The following is a 20,423-nucleotide window of genomic DNA, read 5'->3' on the forward strand; positions in this document are numbered from 1 at the left end:
CCAAGGGCTTATTCTCCTTACAAAATTATTGCAATGTTATTGCCGTTGCATACATTTATAGACCCTTTTGATTGCACCTCCATTTCCATTTGTTGTGCATTAAATATCCATTTTCTTTTATTCCCAAGAATGGAAATGTAACAATATAAGTTGTTGTAACAATGTAAATAACAATGTAATTACCTGTCATATCCCAATAATATGACGATTTTTATTTTTTAACTAATGTTACCTGGGAATTTCAGTCATAAATAGGAAACATTTGGAGTACTCTCCTCACTTATTCTGTTATCTTTCCAAAACTAGATCTGCTTTTAATTTCTTGAGGTTATATACACATGATTTTTGAAATACCCAAAGCCTTCTTCATATCTTGATGCTGAGAGTCTGAATCATATTTAAAATATAAATTTAATTAGGTTAAAAGCTTTTACCTTTACACACTGAGTCAATTTCAAGATCGGTTACTGTCATGCCTAATAGGAAATACAATATTGAGAGGACAGATTCCAATCTGCTTAGGTTCCCACAAGTAGGATGGATGGAATTTTTAGAAGGTAGATATTTATTTTTTTTTTTTACTATCTTGGTATGATCAATTCCTATACTACTAATAAATGTATATATTTTCAACATAGTCTATAATTTTATATCTTATACAGGCTCTTATAATGAATGAAATTGCACATTTCTATACGTATTTACCAAATAAATAATAATGTTTAAGGTATAAATATAGCCGAAAACCTCTAATTACATCAGTAAAGAGGAATATTTTAATAATAAAATAAAAACATAAACTCGTGGTTGTAAACTGGCAGGCCTTGCATGGTGCCGCTCTTTACATTTTCCACCTTTTGTAGCTTGCATCATAAGAAGTACACATATTTATTTTTTTCAATTTCAGAAAATACCTTTATTTTGCCTTGGGTAATAAGTGGCAAAAAAATAAAAATGACAAACAGCTCTACTTTTCAGTGTAGCTTAAAGCATTAAGCACATTTTCAGGAATTATATTAACGTGTGAAAGCATTTAAATCTTTATGACAACATTGATCAATTCTTCCATATAAACACCAATATTCAGACCTGCATATAACCTAAACTCTAACACTTACATAGTATTTAAATAGAAAAAAAAATGTGTACAGGCAGTTTACATGTCTAATATTTCATTAGTCTGAAAAGAAACCACATAACATTCCCTGGAACCTTATTATTTCAATTGACATTTGATTGGAATAGACAGCGTATATCAATGTACAATGGGAACAAAAGAATCATTGTTCAGCAGCCATATGATTTAATAGTATTACTCTAATGGATAATATATCAATTTCATAAGAAGTATACTAGAGCGATAAGATCAATTTAAAAAAGTGACTCTGCAGCATATCTTATATACATTAAATATCAGTGGTGGCGAACACACTTCGGCATGCCCAAAAAAATTTCCTGACACAGAAGTTAAGGGGTGTTTGCATGAGAATGTCACACGTGACGCCTTTTCCTTTTGCGTGTCGGTTTCTCCTTACGCTTTCTATCCTTCCCTACCCACCAGCCTGAAATGCAAAGCAGCAGAGCGTGCTGTACTTGCCCGTACTCTGTGAGAAGTGCTAAATATGGCTGATGTGTATTTTACTGTTAATCACTGATATTGGGGGCCTGTGGCTGACACTGGGAATACTGGCAATATTAGTGGAAGTCCTATGGCTTGGTGGACTTCTATCTGTCACTAGTAGTGTAAATCCTGCAGATATGGCTTCTACTAGGGGATCCTGCAGCTGTTAATGTTACTGGGTGTTTTGCAGCAGTTGCTATTATTGGAGATCCTGTGGCTGTCACTGTGAGTCATGTGTCTGTTACTGGTGGTCCTGTGACTCTTTCTGTTATTGGGGGACCTATAGCTGTCACTGTTATTGTGAGTTCTGCAGTTTTGGCTGTCACTAGGAGATCCTGCGGCTGTTGCTGTTACTGAAGGTCCTGCGGCTCTCGGTGTTACTTGGTGTTCTGCAGATAATACAATAATTGGGGGTCCTGTAGCTGTCATTGGGAGTCCTGTTGCTGTCACTGGAAGTCCTGTGAATGTTGCTGGGGGTTCGGTGGCTCTCACTGTTATTAGAAGTCCTATGTCTGATGATGTTATTGGGAGTCTTGATGTTGTCTCTAATACTGGGGGGTGCTGTGGCACTCTTCATTACTAGGTATTCCGCAGATTTTATTATGTCGCTGTTATGGGGACACTGTGTATATCGATGTTTTCGGGGGAACCTTTTCCAGAAAGATGATTATAAATTTTGGTCAAAACTGCTTATATATCTATCCGACTATGATGCAGACTATAGTAGCATACAGTATACATAAACTCAGCAGCAAGGATACTCAAAAATTAGGATTATGGAATCAAATTATTCATGTTTCCCAAAAATGTTGGTCTTTTTTCTTTTTTTTTTTAAAGAGTTAAATAACTTAAATGCAACTAAGGGCTGAAGTGTTTTTACTTATAAATGTAAAAGTATAGCTTCTAACAATTCTCTGTTTAATATATTACTCATTTAAAATGATTAGTTTTCCATTAGAAATGTGAAATGACCTTTTCTGTTTTGAAAGTTCCTTTTTGATGACCATGGTGACAAATTGTGTTAGTGCAATCATTAGCTAGTCACAAGTTGACAGTTCATAAAGGGATTATCTAAATAGCTTATACATTTAATAAATAAGAGAAAATATTTCCTATGATCGTTCTCTGATCATTATTTGAGTCTGGGCTGCTTTTATGGACTGATATGGTTACACAGATCATTAATGCTTATTACAGTTGTTTTTGTTCTTTTGCTTCTTTTATGAAAATCGGAGAATTTTGAAAAAATTCACAAATTAATACAATAATTAATATTTCTATTGAATGATTTAAGGAGAAATGATGTCATATTTATTATGTAGCCAAGACAAGAATACTGACAATGAATTTAAATGGTATTATGGTTTTAACAAGTGAAAATATATTCATTATAAAACTTTTTGTATAAATCACCACGAGTTTGTATCAATTCGTCATTATTATTCAATAAGAACTTCACTTCTTTACTACCTGTGGATAACCTATCCTGGTTATGTAATGGACGCACAGGTTCATGGCTCGCTAGAGTCACTGCAAAGCTATTGGAGTTCTGGCTTGTAATGACTAGCACAGATTTTATCCAATCCAACTAAACAATGAAGGTTTTATTGAATAACTGCAAGCAGAGATTTTGAAAACGGTGAGGAATTGATACAGAATGTATATTGGGAAAATGTATACATTTCATTATAAAAAGAATAAAATTTTGCTGAAACCAGACAACTCCTTTAATTTACCTTCCCAAAACCTTGCAGGTGACTTCAACAGAATATAGACACCATTTATTGACTTTGCATTATATAAATGGAGAATCCAGTGATTGTATTCTGATGGTAATGGTGCTGCTGCCCTGAATTACCAGCGATAGTAAAAATAATATGATAATTGTTTAACCCCTTCCCAGCCATTTTTCAGATTTTCACTTAACATTTTTAATGGTACCATTTATTGTACCATGTAATGTACTGGAAAACTGAAACAAATTCTTTGTGGGGTGTAATAAGAAAAAAACTGTGATTCCTCCATTTTTGAGATTTGGTTTTTACACCATTCACCGTGTGGTAAAAGCAACATGTTAACTTTATTCTGTGGGTCAGTGCGATTATGGCGATACCAAATTTATATTTATATTTTTTTAAATGTTTTACTACTTTTACAAGGAAAACATTAATTGATAAAAATAAAAATAAAATTTGTTCTGTGTTGCCATGTTCTGAGAGCCATAACTTTTTTTTTCGTCGATTGAGCGGTAGGAGGGCTTATTTTCTACTGGGTGACTTGTAGTTTCCATTGGTACCATTTCGGGGTACATGAGACTTTCTTGATCACTTTCTATTTGATTTTTTTGTGGAAGATGAGGTGACCAAAAAACAGCGATTTTTTTTTTTACAGCGTTCACGGGTAAATAATGTTATATTGTAATAATTTTGAAATTTATGGTTGTGGCGATACCAGTTATGTTATTATTATATTTTTACAATGCATTTGGGTAAAATGGGAAAATATATATTTTTTAAACTTTTAATATATTTTTTATATATATATTTATTTAACTGTGTTCAACTTTTTTTATTAGTCCCCTTAGGCGACTTGAACTAGCAATCGTTGAATCTCTTGCATGATATACTGTGATACTAATGTATTGTAGTATATCGTGATACTACCAGTTCACATAGTAGAACATTTCATGTGCGGTGCAATACATATAAAAATGCAGTATTATAATTATAGCAAGCCTCTTTTGATATAACAAAAAAAAAAAGTTGGTAAAATTGTTGATGTTCTATCTTGCAGGAAAATCTACACTCTGTGCATATGCAGAAATGTATTTATTATTCATCCCACCTATCTTTGAATATTCATTAGAATAGGTTTCCATATTCACCTAGTTTTCCTAAGTGGAAAGCACAGTATCAGTATTAGTACTATTAATATTAAAGCATATATCATCATATGTATGATTCAAATATCACATTTAGAGATGAGCAAACCTTTGAAATGTAGCTTTGGTAGCTTTTTCAGCAATCCCGATGCACTAAATTGTAAATAATACATATGGATGTTGGAACTTTTTACCCTATTGGCTTATCAAGAACCATAAGGGGTTTATCAACTGGAAATTTATAATAAGGGGATGGCTACCTGGTTGGGCATCCTGAATTCTGGCCACCTAGTGAGTTAAAATTCAAGCCTTCTGGTACTCTCGAACCATTCATCACGCAAAAACAAATACATAGCTTTCTGTAGCCCTGACCCCTAAAGAATGTGTGCTGTATATTCTTCAGACCTTGACCAGACCTACACACATGTGTAACAAGAATGGATGAAAAGGGGCCTCTTGCTGTCAGGACCTGTGAGGTAAGTTTTCAGCATCCAAACACTAAGTGATCACTGTTTAAAGCATCTCCTTAATATACCAAAAGGGTTAATAGTAAACTCCATCTGTTTTCCTCCCTTATGAAACTTAAACTGATAACTCTCCTAGTAGGCAAGCATGCAACTAGTCGAGTTTGACAGAGGGCTAGAGAACAGTGTAGCATCACTTTGTGTTCCCCAATCTAGTGCTTCATTTTCTTATTTGCCCTGGTCATAGCTGGCATGTCTTCTAATTATCAATTTAGAGTTCAGGATGAAACTCTTCCACAAGCTGCAGTGCAACACCTCCTACTTTTACTTTTCTTCCTAAAGAAAATTCTGATCCCCCTCCACTCCACTCCTAAAAAAAAATGCCAGACTTGGAACAGGACAGGTGGCCTTTCCAAAATAAGCCTTGAATGTGTCACAGATGGAAAAAAAAAGTGAAACGTGCACACAGCACACCAAAATTACTCTACTTATGCGAAAGAGGGCTGTGCCCATGTCACCAATTGAAAAAACTCAGGAATGCTGTGTAAACAGCAGAAATAAAATATTTATTAAAAGATTGATAAGAATTTTGAAGAGATATAAGACACGAGTTTATTAAGTAGTAGTCCTTTTGTGCAAACTCACTCTTAATACTGTAATTTTTCCACTTTCGGAATGCATTAAAAAAAAGAAAGAAAAAAGAAAGAGAGAGATAATTACAGACAATAATTTGCAACATAATAACATTTTAAACCTTAAAATTACCATAATTTTCCTCTTCAATCACATGCAAATCATCATCATGATCATCATTCCAAAATCTAAAATGAAAAAGATAATCACTTGTGTCCATTATTACTTAACATGTTATGGCACTAAAGTGTTTATTTTTTTTTATAAAGCAGGCTGTTATTGTATAGTGATTTTGAATACCATTAAAGTCTGATCAGTAACTGTGCTCAACTAAACATTACAATACATTTATTTATATAGAGCCTACATTTTCTGCAGTGCTGTATAATAAGTGAAAGGCTACAGTGACATACATTTATAATCAGTTACAATTTTAAAATATAAACATCAACAGAGAGGGCATTGTTTGCAAGCTTACAATCTAGTAAAAAAGGGGGTGAAACATTAGGAACAAGAGTATTTGTTGGACTACTGAACCAGTTAATATGAAATTAATATGTATAAATAAGTGTTGATTCAGTTGAGTGTACTAGTCACCTAGTCTGTGCTTAGAAGGGCTATGCAGGACTAATTCTAACTTTTCTGCTGCCTGAGGCGAAAATTGAAATGGCGCCCCCAGATTTTGATTGACATCCCTCTGGCTGTTCTACATCACTAGCAGCCTCCCCCAACTCTTGCGGATGTGCCGTTGTCTTGTACTGGCATGAGCGGTGCAGCCGGATAGAATACAGCTCGCTGAATGGTGCCTGCCCAAGTAGTACAAGGCAATGGCGCATCTGAGAAAGTTGGAGGAGACTGGTAGTGATGTATAACAGCCAGGGGGATGTGAATCAAACATTGAAAGGTGGGTTTGGAGGCAGGACTATGTGACTCTTAAGGATAGTGACATCTCTCCGTGACCCTTTAATGAGTATTTAGCATATAGTGTGCGCCATTTTAAAAGTTGATTTAATAGATTTTTCTGCATCTGAAAAAGCATACAGGTGAATGTTTGGAAACATTGTCAGGTCATGTATTACATCATGGTGGTGGTTCATGGGGTTAAAATTATCTGACAGGTTGCCATTAAATATGCAATGAATTGAAAACAATTCTATCTGCCCTGAAATTTTGTTATTATAAATATATCCTATATAATTAAAGCTGCAGAACCAAGCTCAATACATATGTACAGTACGAGAACCAAGCTCAGTACATATATACAGCATCAGAACCCAGCTCAGTACATAAATACAACACCAAAACCAAGCTCAGTACACATATACAGCCCCAGAACCAATCTCAATACATATATACAACCCCAAAACCAACCTCAATACATATATACAACACCAGAACCAAGGTCAATACATATATACAAAAACAGAATCAAGCTCAGTACATATATACACCAGAACCAAGCTCAGTACATATATACAGCCCCAGAACTAAGCTCAGTACATAAATACAACACCAGAACCAAGCTCAGTACTTAAATGCAACACCAGAACCAAGCTCAGTACATATATATCACCAGAATAAAGCTCAGCATATAAATATAGCATCAGAACCAAGCTCAGTACATATATACAGCACCAAAACAAAGCTCAGCCATAAATACAGCATCAGAACCAAGCTCAGTATATATATACACAAGACCAGAATCAAACTCAGTACATAAATACAACACCAACACAAATACAGCTCAATTTAGTGCAACACCTGCCGTATAGTTATGTACGGCGTAAAACTACAGCCCCAGCATGACCAGAAGAATGGTAAGGATATGCTGTCAGTAGATGTTTCACAAAAAAAAAAATCATACCACCCATCATCTCGCTGCAGATCATACGGTGACTACAGTGCTGATTAGAGGCAGAATAAACAATTACATTAAGAGACTCACCAGTGACAATCTCAGATTCTAGTTGTTCTTTTTCTCTTTTCTTCTCCATCCGGTCCAGACCTCTATGAAGACTTCTCCCGGCCATGGCCCATTTCTGCAGTTTGCTGCTCAGATGTCTTCAACTTCTCACTTTTCAAACATTTCTGCACTTATAAACGAAGATAAATTTCTCATGATGCCACAAAGTATGCCCTAAATCTAAATATAATAGTGCTATACACTGCACCTCTAATTATAATACCACCATAGACTGTCCCTGATTATAATAGAACCATACATTGTGTCCCTGATTATAATAGCACCATACACTTTGCCCCACACACAGTGCTCCCTGTATATAGTACCCCCATAGAGCCCGCTGTAGATAGTGCCCCCATAAATCCCCCTGTAGCTAGTGCCCCTATAGATCCCCCTGTAGATAGTGCCCTACATAAATCCCCTGTAGATAGTGTCCTACATATATTTCCCCTGTAGATAGTGCCCCACACATAGCTCTCCCTGTAGATAGTGCCCTACATATAGCCCCTGTAGATAGTGCCCTACATATAGCCCCATGTATATAGTGTCCCACATATCGCCCCCACTGTAGATAGTGCCCCACATTGATGCAAGTACAATTAGTGCGGGAGGGGATGGCGGCTGGTTTCAGTGCTCAATAGAGCCCCTTAAGTGTTTACTGGAGTACCATGATGAGCTTCCTATGGATGTCTCCAATAAATTTGCTATTTCGTTCTACTGTCTCGGAATTGACTGTGTAAATTAACTTGCTAATTCAAATGGAACAAAACATTTATCGGAAAAGGGGAGCCTTGGGAAAACTTAATTGTCAATCGGGGGGCATCTGAATCCCTTAAGTTTGGTGACTGGGTAACTAGTATACTAGCAAGGGCATGGGCCATTGATAAGTTTGCAGTGGTTATATAAATAATCTACACAGTTTGACAGATTTGATTATAGGTTAGTAAATTTTACCCAATTGAACTGGTTATTATGTACTATATTGCATGTATTTTTACTAAGCATCATCCAATGGTTGAATTAGGTCCACCGTATCCATTACAGATTTGCCTTTATTTTGATGTTTTTTCTCTATTGTACTTACCTGTATTCATTTACTTCATTTGATTTAACCAACTCTAGGAGATGTACTACCTGTGTATCCAGATCTCTTGATTGTATGCTCACATCTCTGCTAACAAGGTACCTAATAATTCTTCTTATTGGGTTATTTTTCCTTCCACAGAAGAGGGAAGGGGCATGGGGTGTTATTTTGGAATTTTTTTTATGCCAATAATGTTTAATAAAAACAAGATTTTTGAAAAAGTTTGATTGGTGGAGTTATGACCTTTTGGGGCCCCACTGATCCCAAGAACAGAGGTACCCAGTCACTGTCACTGGAGTAGAAGTCTTCCACATGCATGGTTACTCTCCATTAGCGTTAACCGAAATAGCTGCGTGAGAATGCTACTTTTTGCCAAGTTTATATAATATCTAGTTGATAAAACCTCTTTAAAATCCACACAAGCACTTCTAAAACTTTGTGACATTTTTCTTTTTTTTTTTTATCTTACAGTAGTAGGCAGAGAAATAGAAGGTTTGAGGATATGGTGAAATTGTGATCAGATTGTTGGTATCATTCATTATTAGTAAGAAAATATGTATAATGCATGCAATACCAACTGCAGATTGCTAACATAGTCAAATTAATTTCAAGAGCTCTGTCAGATGTAATCACATTTGGCTCACTTCCTTCTCTTTTGGTGTTGTATCTGTGAGATTGCCTGCAAGTGTCCCCGAAGGATCTAAAGTTAGGTTTCAAAAACATTTTATATTCATTGGTTATACACTTGACTACAGTAATGCAAAACCTGTTGAAGCAGCATCTTATGAAATTCAAAACACACTTACACATCTGTAATGTCAGGTGTTCTACAAAGTAATGCCAGCAAAATATATACATGTATCAGCTTGAGGGCATCTCTAGAAACATTACCTCAGCTAAGAGAAAGCCATATTACTGGTGTTTGAATGTTAAACAGAACTGTGCTTACACTGAAAAAAGGTATTCAATATGATAAAGTTAATTGTTCATGGCTGGCAGGATTTGCTAAAAAGGATATAGCTGTCATTTGTGCTGTCTATGATAATATGACATAACGAAGGACATTTGGTGAATACATAAAATGAGCTGCACTTTATAAATTAGAACCATATAACATAGTGTTCTTAATGTTTCCACAATATTATTACTGCTTTTACTATATTACAGCTTCTTATGCCTTTGCTTCCTATGTCTCTCTCTCTGCACTTCTATTACCTTTACCAAGCTCCTTTTATCAACTATTTCATGTGGGCTGTAATGTCAGCTCTTTTTTATATTTTTATACTTTTATAGTTTAAAATACATTATATTAAAAATGTCTTCATATCTATCTTGTATATATGTGTAACATGATGTAAAGATAGGATGCTAGCTTTAAAGTGTACCTTTGGTAGGAGTATGAGACCCTCACTGATCACCAGATCTAGTATGGGGGAGTCCATTCCCTTCAGATTGTAGTAACTAAATGTTGACTGAGCTCCCATAGACGTGAATGGAGCCATATTGCACATGCCATGGAGATCTCTAAGCTAGAAGCCGAAAAGTCAATGAGAGCAGCAGGTCTCCATTATTCTGGTAATTGTTTGCTATCAAAATATCTACAGAAATAATTCAATATATGAAAATATGTAAGAGTAAGTAACAGCATTCCTCAAACCCAAATTTTTGACTATCCTTAAATCCTTGTGTGCGGTAATATTTGTAAAGCACAGCTGTTTATGATTTAGATATCTCCTGCCTTCAATTTCTATGGCAGGATGTAGCTATCTAACAGCTACCAATGTAAGCTATATTTGACTCCATGGTTCCAGTGACATATAGTTTTTTTTAAGTCTCTAGAAATGATCATTGGAGATACCTCTGATGAGCATGACTCTTTTTATTGATATTACAGGGATATTTATAGTGAGAGCATGCAAGTATCAAGGATACAACACTGAGTTATTTTTCCTTCTTTTAACAGACATTTTTATGCCTATATATCGTGGACATTAATGTTCACAAATAGATATGTCAGGACTCAAACATTGAAATTCCTGCGTCCCAGGCAGTAGCCTTATTGAGCTACTGGAGCTGCTGGACCACTCCAATGCAGAATCTGTTGTTTAGGTTCTCTTGATTTTTGCCTCCTAGGATTCCTTGCCTTATGGCCTGATTCGTCTCACCCTTTTGACTTCCTATGTAAGCCTGGCCTTTGCCTTTCACCTTGCTAGACTATTGAGCTTCCTGCCTCTAGTCTACTTTGTTGCTGCCTAACTTTACGGACTATTCCTGCTTATTTGTGTACCATACTTGGATTTCCTTCCTGACCATGTCTCCTCCTTACTCTGCATACGTTTGCCGCTGATCTGTGTACCGAACTTGAATTGTTTCCTGACCACATCTCTACCTCTCACTCCAGCCTATTCCCACTGATTTGTGTACAGAACTTAGATTGTTTCCTGACCACATCTCTGCCTCACACTATAAACTTTGCCACTTATCTGTGTACTGAGCTTGAATTGTTTCTTAATCACATCCCTGCCTTACTATACCATCTGTTGCCCCTGATCAGGGTACAGAACTTAGATTGTATCCTGAACACACCTCTATATTATGCTACAAACTGTTGCCCCTTATCTGTGTACCGAACCTGGGCTCTTACTTGACTACTCTTGATATTACCACTGACCTTCCAGATTGTTTCAGCCACTGGACACAGAATCTACTTCTAGACTTTGACAAGATATGATCAAATCAGTGCATGTTTGTTTGGCTGTATTTTCTGTTTTGGCTTGAAGTTACATTTTCACAACAGAACATTACGCCATCTTAATAAGTACAACATGACTTTTATATTTGGCAGTTATCTGATCTTCTTTAAACTTTAGGTACATAAGCTTAATTCACCAAATCTCCTAATATACTCTTAATGACAGTCAACTTTGCTCCTCAATAGTGATTACACTGAAACAGGCAGTAACCTTTTTGTTGAACCACTTACTTCTTCTCCTGTTAGAATATTTACAATGCCAAAGAGTAAACATTAAAGGACATGTATATCCCATATTAACACGTACTTCTTTCAATTAATAGGAGGAAGTAAATAGTGATCTATTCTGTCCAATGAAAACAAAGTCTGAGTTGATCAACCAATCATTCTAGCTTCTAATACACAGGTTGTAGGCAACAGAGTGATCAGTGGTATAATCTAATGATGTTGGAAATCTTCCTTGAACTAATTTTTAAGTGACCTGCCAAAGAGCATTATGTATAATCTCAGGTGTGGTACTGTTATTATTTAAAAAAATATATAAAAATAATGAATTCATATTTTATGTTGGAAATTGCATATAATTTATGTAATATTGCAGAAGGATTCACTATAATAGCTTGAAAAATGTATAACTGTAGCCAGGTTGGCCTTTAGTGAAGAATGTGCAGCTTTTAAAGTGGTATTTGACAAACTAAGAAGATTTATAATGACTTCCTTGCTCTTAGGGCCAGCTTAGTTATTGTACAGATCTTCATAATGTAGGCAAAATTGACTGACCATTTTTATATATTAACTTTAACACACTTTTCTGCCAAAACATTATGTTTTAAAGTACTTATAACTTTAAATGATCACATTGTGCAGTTGACCTATTATAAATGAAAAAATAAGTGCACTAAATTGTAGTATATACATATACATTCAGACACATTTAAGCCGCTGACTGGTGAAGTGAATAACATTGATTATCTCATTACAATGACACCTGTCAAGGGATAAAACATGTTAAGCAGCAATTGAATAGACAGTTCTTGAAGTTGATGTGTTGAAATCAGGAAAAATGGGCAAGCCAAAGGATCTGAGCAACTTTGACAAAGGCCAAATTGTGATGTCTAGGTCGTTTCCAAAAATTCATCTACAAAATGGTAGTTCTTGTGGGGTGTTCCTGATATGCAGTGGTTAGTACCTGTCAAAAGTGGTCCAAGGAAAGACAACCAGTTAACTGATAACAGGGTCATGTGCACCGGCTCATTGATGCCATGGGAAGCGAAGGCGAGCCTGTCCGGTCCGATCCCATAGACGAGCAACTGTAGCTCAAATTGCTGAGAAAGATAGAGTCACTCTAGTGAAAAACGAAAACATCAGCTTTTGGTTAGAGTCATAGAGATCTACAAGCCTGCCAAAGTTTAATTTATATGAATGATGCTATTACAGAAATCCCCTGGTGTCCCCTACTAGGCTGCAGTTTTAACCTGAGCTAGCAATACCAACAGAGCAGTGCTGTCATGAGTTACTTGGGAGTCAGTATACGAAATACTGGATCACATATTTATTAATACTGACTACGTTTTAGACAAGACTGTCAGAAAATGCACTAAGATTATCAAAGTGGTCTATATTGTATGATAAATTTGGTGCATCTAGCTAGACAAGTTAGACACTTTTCTCTTCCTTATACTCAGGGCTGGGCTGGACCGGGGGGCAGAGGGCATGTGCTGGTCTCCCAGTAGACATTTAGAGCAGTACTAAAATTGGGCCTGGGGACCAGTAAGCATGGCTGTATTAACTCACTGCTCCTCTGACCCCTTCTCTTCCTCTTCTGCTGCCTGACACGCATATTAGTGTTGCCAGTCGGCCGGTGTTGTCTCCTATCAGGAAAGAGGAGGGGGCCTGTTTGGCAAGGAACTAGCATCAAGGCCCTACCTCAGTGCGAAGGAAAAGGGTGTCATGATCCATGGGTATGTGGACCCACAAGGCCGCCGTAGCGGAATACCAGCTGGCCAAACAACAGTCCTAGTACAATAGTACCTTTAATATTTAGTAGTCCAGATAGTAATGGAGGCTCGGCACAGATGAACTTATAGACACCAGACGTGGTGTATATCAGCAGGCATGACCAGTGGCACAACACGACTCCAAAACGTAGCAGGGCACGGGAACTATGGGAACAGGATAACACTAAGGGACCATTTGCTAAGACTAACATGGGTAAACACAACGATGCTCAGGCAATGAATGAAAAAGCAGAGCTCTTTTTATAGTCCAGGGTGATCATGGGCTAATTACAGATTTTCCTCATGTGTGTGTACAGGCCCTTTAAGGCCAGGCGCGCGCGCGCAACCTACGGGAACTAGTGCAGCGATGCGGAAGGGAGTGTCGGCGTCTCTCAGTAGGGAGAGGCCGCCCGGCACTCATTCGTCAATGGCCGTGGCCGTTGGGTGGCAGGTAAGCACGACGATCCGCGGCTGTGTACGTTACAGCAGGTAAGCACTATATTGTAAAGTTGTGTGCCGCCTTTCATCACCCCTAGGCAATAAGCAACCCAGAGAGGGTTTTCAATGCCACCATTGACTTTAAGCACTTATACACAAGATAGAAGATAAATGTCTGATCAGTTGGGGTCCCACCGCTGGACGGGGCTCTAAGACGGGGGTCCGATGGCACATCACAGGAAATGCTAAGTGGCGCTGCACTCCACGTCCTGAACCTGGTCAGCATCAGTACATAATGTCATAATGTGCAAAGGGTAGCTGAAGAGGCCCAGAGAACCAGGAGCTGTGAATATTCTGAGGTCTGAATTTTTTATTTTCCCACTGGTCTGGGGTCTAATTAATTTAGCAGGTCTCGGCTGGGGTCTGAATAATTTATGGGATTTGGTTGGGGTCTGATTAATTTTACGGGGTCTAAATTTCTTTGTGTTCCGACAAAAGCTGGAAATGGCTGCAGAAGCGAGGGGCCAAATATGTCTGGGCAGGAAATTTGCAGTTGTCAGGAGGAGTCATCATGGCAGTCTGAGCTTGGTGGAGAAGAAAAGGAAAAAGAATCTCTAATTAGATAACACATCACCTGTGGGTAACTGGATTTATAGAGGAGCCGTTACCTCTTCTGACATGTCAGTTAAAGGAAACACTTGTATTCCCCATGAGATAACAATTCTAATGCATCCACTCCGTGTTGTGCCATTACTCTGTTATTCCTCCTGGAAAAGTATGAATAAGGCCGGGCCTAAACTTTTTGTGATGCAACTTACTGCTTTAAACTATAGAGCTACAGCTGCAGTACTAAGTCATATATTGAGTTGCATGTAATCATGTCACTTGGTAGTGCTACAAAAAGTCTCTGTTTAGCCCAGGCCTAATTGTGTGTTACCATCCCCTTGTCAATAGAATGTATCCCAAAATAGTTTGATGCTGTCACCGATGATTGTACCGTATCAGTGTGTAGGGACACAGCCCTTTGGGAAGGGGAATGGTAACAGCCAGTTGCTAATTTATCTGTACATTTCCCAGAGGAATAACAGAGGAACGACAGAGTTCAAAGAAAGATGCTCCAAAAGTTTTATTTTATAGGCAATACTGTGTATTTATTAAAACAGACATGTCGGGAGAGGTGACAGCTCCTCTTGTATGAAAAAAGTATCCACAGGGATCCTCTTGTATTGTTACATCAGGTGTGCACCACCAAAATATAGTCTATGTATGGGGGGAAAGGGATGAAGATGGGGAATAGCAATGTAACAAAAACAAAAAACAAAAAACCCAAAACTTTTATTAGTATTAAAAAAGATGCTCCTGCATCCTTAATATGATGTTAAAATATAACACTTATTCAGTGTGTAAGTTGTTAGCTCGGCTGTGCTCAGTATATTATACCAGCGGGAAACAGGGTGAACGGTCCCCTGCAACACCCTATATTGTTAAATAAACCCCACCTGGTTGGTTTTATTCTATTTTATTTTAAAACCACCAAATGGGATTGAGGGATAAAGACCAACTTTATTTTGAATTCTACACATTGGTAAGTATACCCGCTAGTTTCCCCCTAGTATAATATACTGAGCACAGCCGAGCTAACAACTTACACACTGAATAAGTGTTATATTTTAACATTATATTAAGGATGCAGGAGCATCTTTTTTAATACTAATAAAAGTTTTTTGGTTTTGTTTTTTTGTTTTTGTTACATCGCTATTCCCCATCTTCATCCCTTTCCCCCCCATACAGTGACAGCTCCTCTTTAATTCTTATGTATTCTGACTTTAACTGTATCTGATCAGTACTGTATTCTCCTGTATAGTCTGCAGTGTGACAAGACTTTGCAGAGCACCTGTGTAGAACTGGTACCTGACCACTATGTGATAACTATATGGTCTGCAGTATAATATTACTTTGCAAACTGCCTCTGTAGGTCTGGTATCTGACCAATATATGGTCACTGTAGGGTCTTCAGCATGATAATATTCAGCAAACCGCTTCTGTAGAACTGGTATCTGACATCTATATGGCTCTATTTTGTCTCCATCTGGATAATAATCTGTAGAGTGCCTGTATATAACAGGTATCGGACCATTATGTGGTCACTGTATAGTTTGCAGCATGATACTACTCTGTAGAATGCTGTGTAGAACTGGTATCTGACTGAAGAAGAAATAAAGAGAAACACGGCGCCACATGGTGCAAATAAAAGCTGATGGAGACAATAATTACAGGGGAGCAAGGCAGTTGCTCACCTTTTGAGTTTGTGCAGAACACTGGTTGTAAACAGAGAACAGTAGGAATAATCAGCTGTAGCCAGGTCCAATCCGGTAACACGTAGAGGTTACCGCCAATGCATGGAGGTAATAGGAGATAAAATATATGTAAGGGACCTATATTAGGCACTACTGCTTTTAAATGAATGATGGAGTAAAAAAGTTGTAAAAGAACAATAGGGTTTATTAGTATACAGGCTACGCGTTTCGAGGTTGGACCAATGTCTTCATCAGGCCAATGGAACACGGACACAATATTACCTCTTTTATAGAGGAAAGTAGAACACACACTTAAAACACATTCATCAAAAAAAGCGCTAAAGCCGTGGGGTCAAACCTAAGCCATGACGTCACATGAGGTCAGAGTGATCTACTAAAAGCTAATAAACACCATAGGGATAGATTAGATTACATATCTAATAGAACTGGTGACTGGAGAACTGGGGCTTACTCTTTTGCCCTCTCTGAAGCCCGCTTTTCCAACCCCTCAAAGAACCCCCTCTAAATGAAACATACCAGATCCTTCCACAAAGTTTCTAATGGGGGAGTTCCTCCTTCCCCCTTCACCAAACCAACAATATCCAAGAAAAACATGGTATTCAAAAAGAAAAATAACTCGATCAACTCGCCTAACGTTCTCCCCAGTCTCCCCGACCCTGTCTCAACTTGCAATCCCCCTATACACAATCTCCCAAAACCATCCCCCACTATTTTCAGTTTTCACTTTGTTCTATACCTATCAATGCATTCAAACCATCTGAGTTGAACCATCAACTCAAACGTCTTAATCTTTTATCAAAATCCCCCCCAAACAGCCCCTCCCCCTCTTCAACGACTCAATTGAATCATCAAATTCCCAACCAATTCTGGCCTTACTACTTGAGCTCTCCATACATGACACAACCCAGTTCAATTACATTCATTGCCATTCCTCCACTGAACAACCCTCATTTGTTAATATATAATCTTCCTCTGATGGATTATTACCCACCATAGATAATACCTTATCTGCTATCTCTTTTTTAGGTCTCCCTTCCTAGCTAACTATGTCCCCAGTTACCCCATCCCCCAGTTACTCCATCCCCCATTACCCCATACCGCCAGTTACTCCCACCTCTCACTCAACAGACATACTTCTTCTATTTTTTCTAAGCCCAAAACTCCTAACCATAACGTCCTTCTTCCCAACAGTTCAAAGCGTCACAACCAAAAGAAAACTAGGGGTAGACATAGAGGCTGCAGAGGAGGGAGAGCCAAACACAACAGAACTTGTAGTGAAAGCCAAGAAACACAGACTCAGGCTTCATGCACATGACCGTGCTCGTAATTACGACTCGTAATTACGAGCACGGGCGGGCACGGCCGGCCGCGAGCAGTTGGCCGCTTTTGCGAGCCGTGCTGTCATTATAAAGTATAGCAGCATGGCCCGTAAAATAGAAAAATAGAACATGTTCTATTTTTTTAACGGCACGGGCACCTTCCCGTGAGAAAACGGGAAGGTACCCGTGGGTAACAGAAGTCTATGAGCCCGTTATTGCGGGTCGTAATTACGACCCGCAATAACGGGTGTTTTTACGGTCGTGTGCATGAGGCCTTAAACAGTAAAAATCTTCCACTACATCTCCCGATGGTTTTGAGCTTTTTATGGATCTGAATAGATTCATCCGCAAACTTACTCTAACACAACATTTTGTTGCCCCACCACCTCCTCCCTCCTGCCAACACCGACCCAAGCCACCCACCAATTACGGTGGATGCTCACCCCAAATCCTCCTACTATGCTGCTCACCACCGCGGCTCGGCTATAGACATCTTTTTATCACTAGTATGGAATGATCTTAACACTCTGGAAAGCCCCACAATAACCAAGGATAATTTGACCTCATCCGAAAGGAGAACTATCAAATCCCTTAAATTAAATACCTCCCTGGTTATTCGTTCTGGCGGGAGTGGCATAGTCTTACAAGACTGAACTGATTGTATCAATGAGGCTTCACGGCTACTATCGGACGCTTCCTTCTATGAAAAACGAAAAAGTAACCCATTACCTGCTGTAGCATCCATGGCCACGGGTCGTCGGGTTTACTCACCACCCGACGCCCGCAGCCATGGATCTGTGAGTGCTGGTCCCCGTCTCTCTCCTAGGAGATGCCAGCGCTCACTTCCGCTCCGTTCAGCTGTGTCCCGTAGGGTGCGCGAGCACGCTCGCGCCCGGCCTTAAAGGGCCAGTGCGCGCAGTAAGGAAATCGTCATCATCCTCAACTGCCACGATTTCCTAGTCTATAAGAAGGCCCCTGGCCTTCTAATCCTTGCCTGAGCGTTGTTCGTTTTCCCAGTCTGTCTTGCAAATGGTCCCTTAGTGTTTCCCGTTCCTGTTGTTACCAGTGCCTTGTTCCCCGTTCCTGTTTCCGTGCTTTGCCTTAGTATCAAGTCGTGCCACGTCCTGTGTCATCTGCCACGTCCAGAGGAATATGCCACGTCCTGTGTCATCTGCCACGTCGAGAGGAATCTTCCACGTTCTGTGTCATCTGCCACGTCCAGAGGAATCTGCCATGTCCAGAGGATTCTGCCACGTCCTGTGTCATCTGCCACGTCCGGAGGAATCCGCCATGTCTGGCGCAACTTGCGGCTCCTGTGTCATCCGCCACGTTTGGCGCCATCCGCTGCACCCATCTCATCTGTGCCAGAGCTGCGGCCACCATCTGGACTATTCAGGTACCCTTGTGCGGGACATTGTATTTCTGGGGTTTCCTGCGGTTTGTCCAGCTGCCTTCCCGCTACGGCGGTACGGCCTAGTGGGTCCACTAACCCGTCTCATGACACCTGCCTACATCATTGGGTATAAATCCCACATCGACATTGCTTTTTCCGGGTTATTAACTAAAAAAGAAATGAAATTCCTACAGGTTCCCTTCCCCACTATGCCCTTCATGAATCACTTACCAAAAATTCACAAATCCTTAGCTACACCCCGGGACACCCTATTATTGATGGTATAGGTTCTCTTACCAGTAACCTTTCTAATTTCATAGATCTACACCTCTAACCCTACGTTCTAAAATTACCCTCGTGCCTTAGAGATTCCACCCGGTTAATTGGTGATCTCAGGGCTCTCAATTGCAACTACAACCTTTCTTCTCTTAGTTTTCTCTCTGCAGATGTTTCCACTCTCTACACCCATTCCTCAGGATAAAAGCATAGCTACTATAGAGTCTCTTTTTTTATATGGTGCAGAACTTACCGGACACACATTTTTTATCAAACTGTATTGATTTTATTCTTGAACATAATATATTTACTGGATTTTATAGACAAACAAGGGGTTGCGCCAAGGGCTCCGTCCTACACTAATCTTTATATGGGTGCTTTAGAGAACAAATTTATTATGGGCAACCATCCTTTTAGAAGCAGTGTAATTTTTTATCGACGTTATATATTGATGATCTATTTTTTATTTTGAATGGTAACAGCTCTGATGCAGATCGTTTTATCAAATTTCTTAATAACAATGACTTTGGTTTGAATTTCACGCATAACTTCTATGCAAGCGCAATTGACTTTTTAGATCTGTCCATCAGTAAGGACACTAAGGGCAAATTGATCACCAGTACTCATTTTTAATTAGTTGATGTCAACAGTTATCTGGATTTTAATACTGCACATTATCCCCCTTGGCAAAAAAAACAAAAACATTCCCTTTTGCCAATTTAGAAGAATATGGAAAAATTGGTCCAATTCCAAAAATTTTGATTCAGAGTGTAAAATTTTAAAAGCAGCCTGGAGCGTCTGGCAGACGCCGATACACCACTATACTCCTCCAAAACTTCATGCAGCGATTGTGAGAAAGGCCTTGGTTGGGCCGAAACTCTATAAAACACCTATCGCTTGCCTTAAATAAATTCTGTTCTGTTAAATACCATTTGGAATGAATGAAAATAAATAATTCTTCCTTGGAAATCAATACAGTCGAGTGTCCTTGGAGTGCTTTTGGGTTTATTCTATACATCTTCTAAAATTTTAAAAAGGCGCTTTAAAGAAAAGAAACTCGTTGAGGGGGCCCTGGTTAAAGCAAAGACACTTTCTCAGGAGGATTGCTTACTACCAGTCTCCAAAAAAAGGAAAGAGATGGATCCAGCGCTGTGTCCTTGAAATTGTGTTTAAAAACGGAAACTATTTCCAAGTTTTAATGAAAAATGAATAAATATAAAAACAGGTAACATTGTGGATAGATATTCTCAAATAGATCGTAGGATTTGTGGCAGTGTGAGCGGT

Source organism: Rhinoderma darwinii, chromosome 5, assembly GCF_050947455.1.
Source record: "Rhinoderma darwinii isolate aRhiDar2 chromosome 5, aRhiDar2.hap1, whole genome shotgun sequence".
Taxonomy (NCBI): Eukaryota; Metazoa; Chordata; class Amphibia; order Anura; family Rhinodermatidae; genus Rhinoderma; species Rhinoderma darwinii.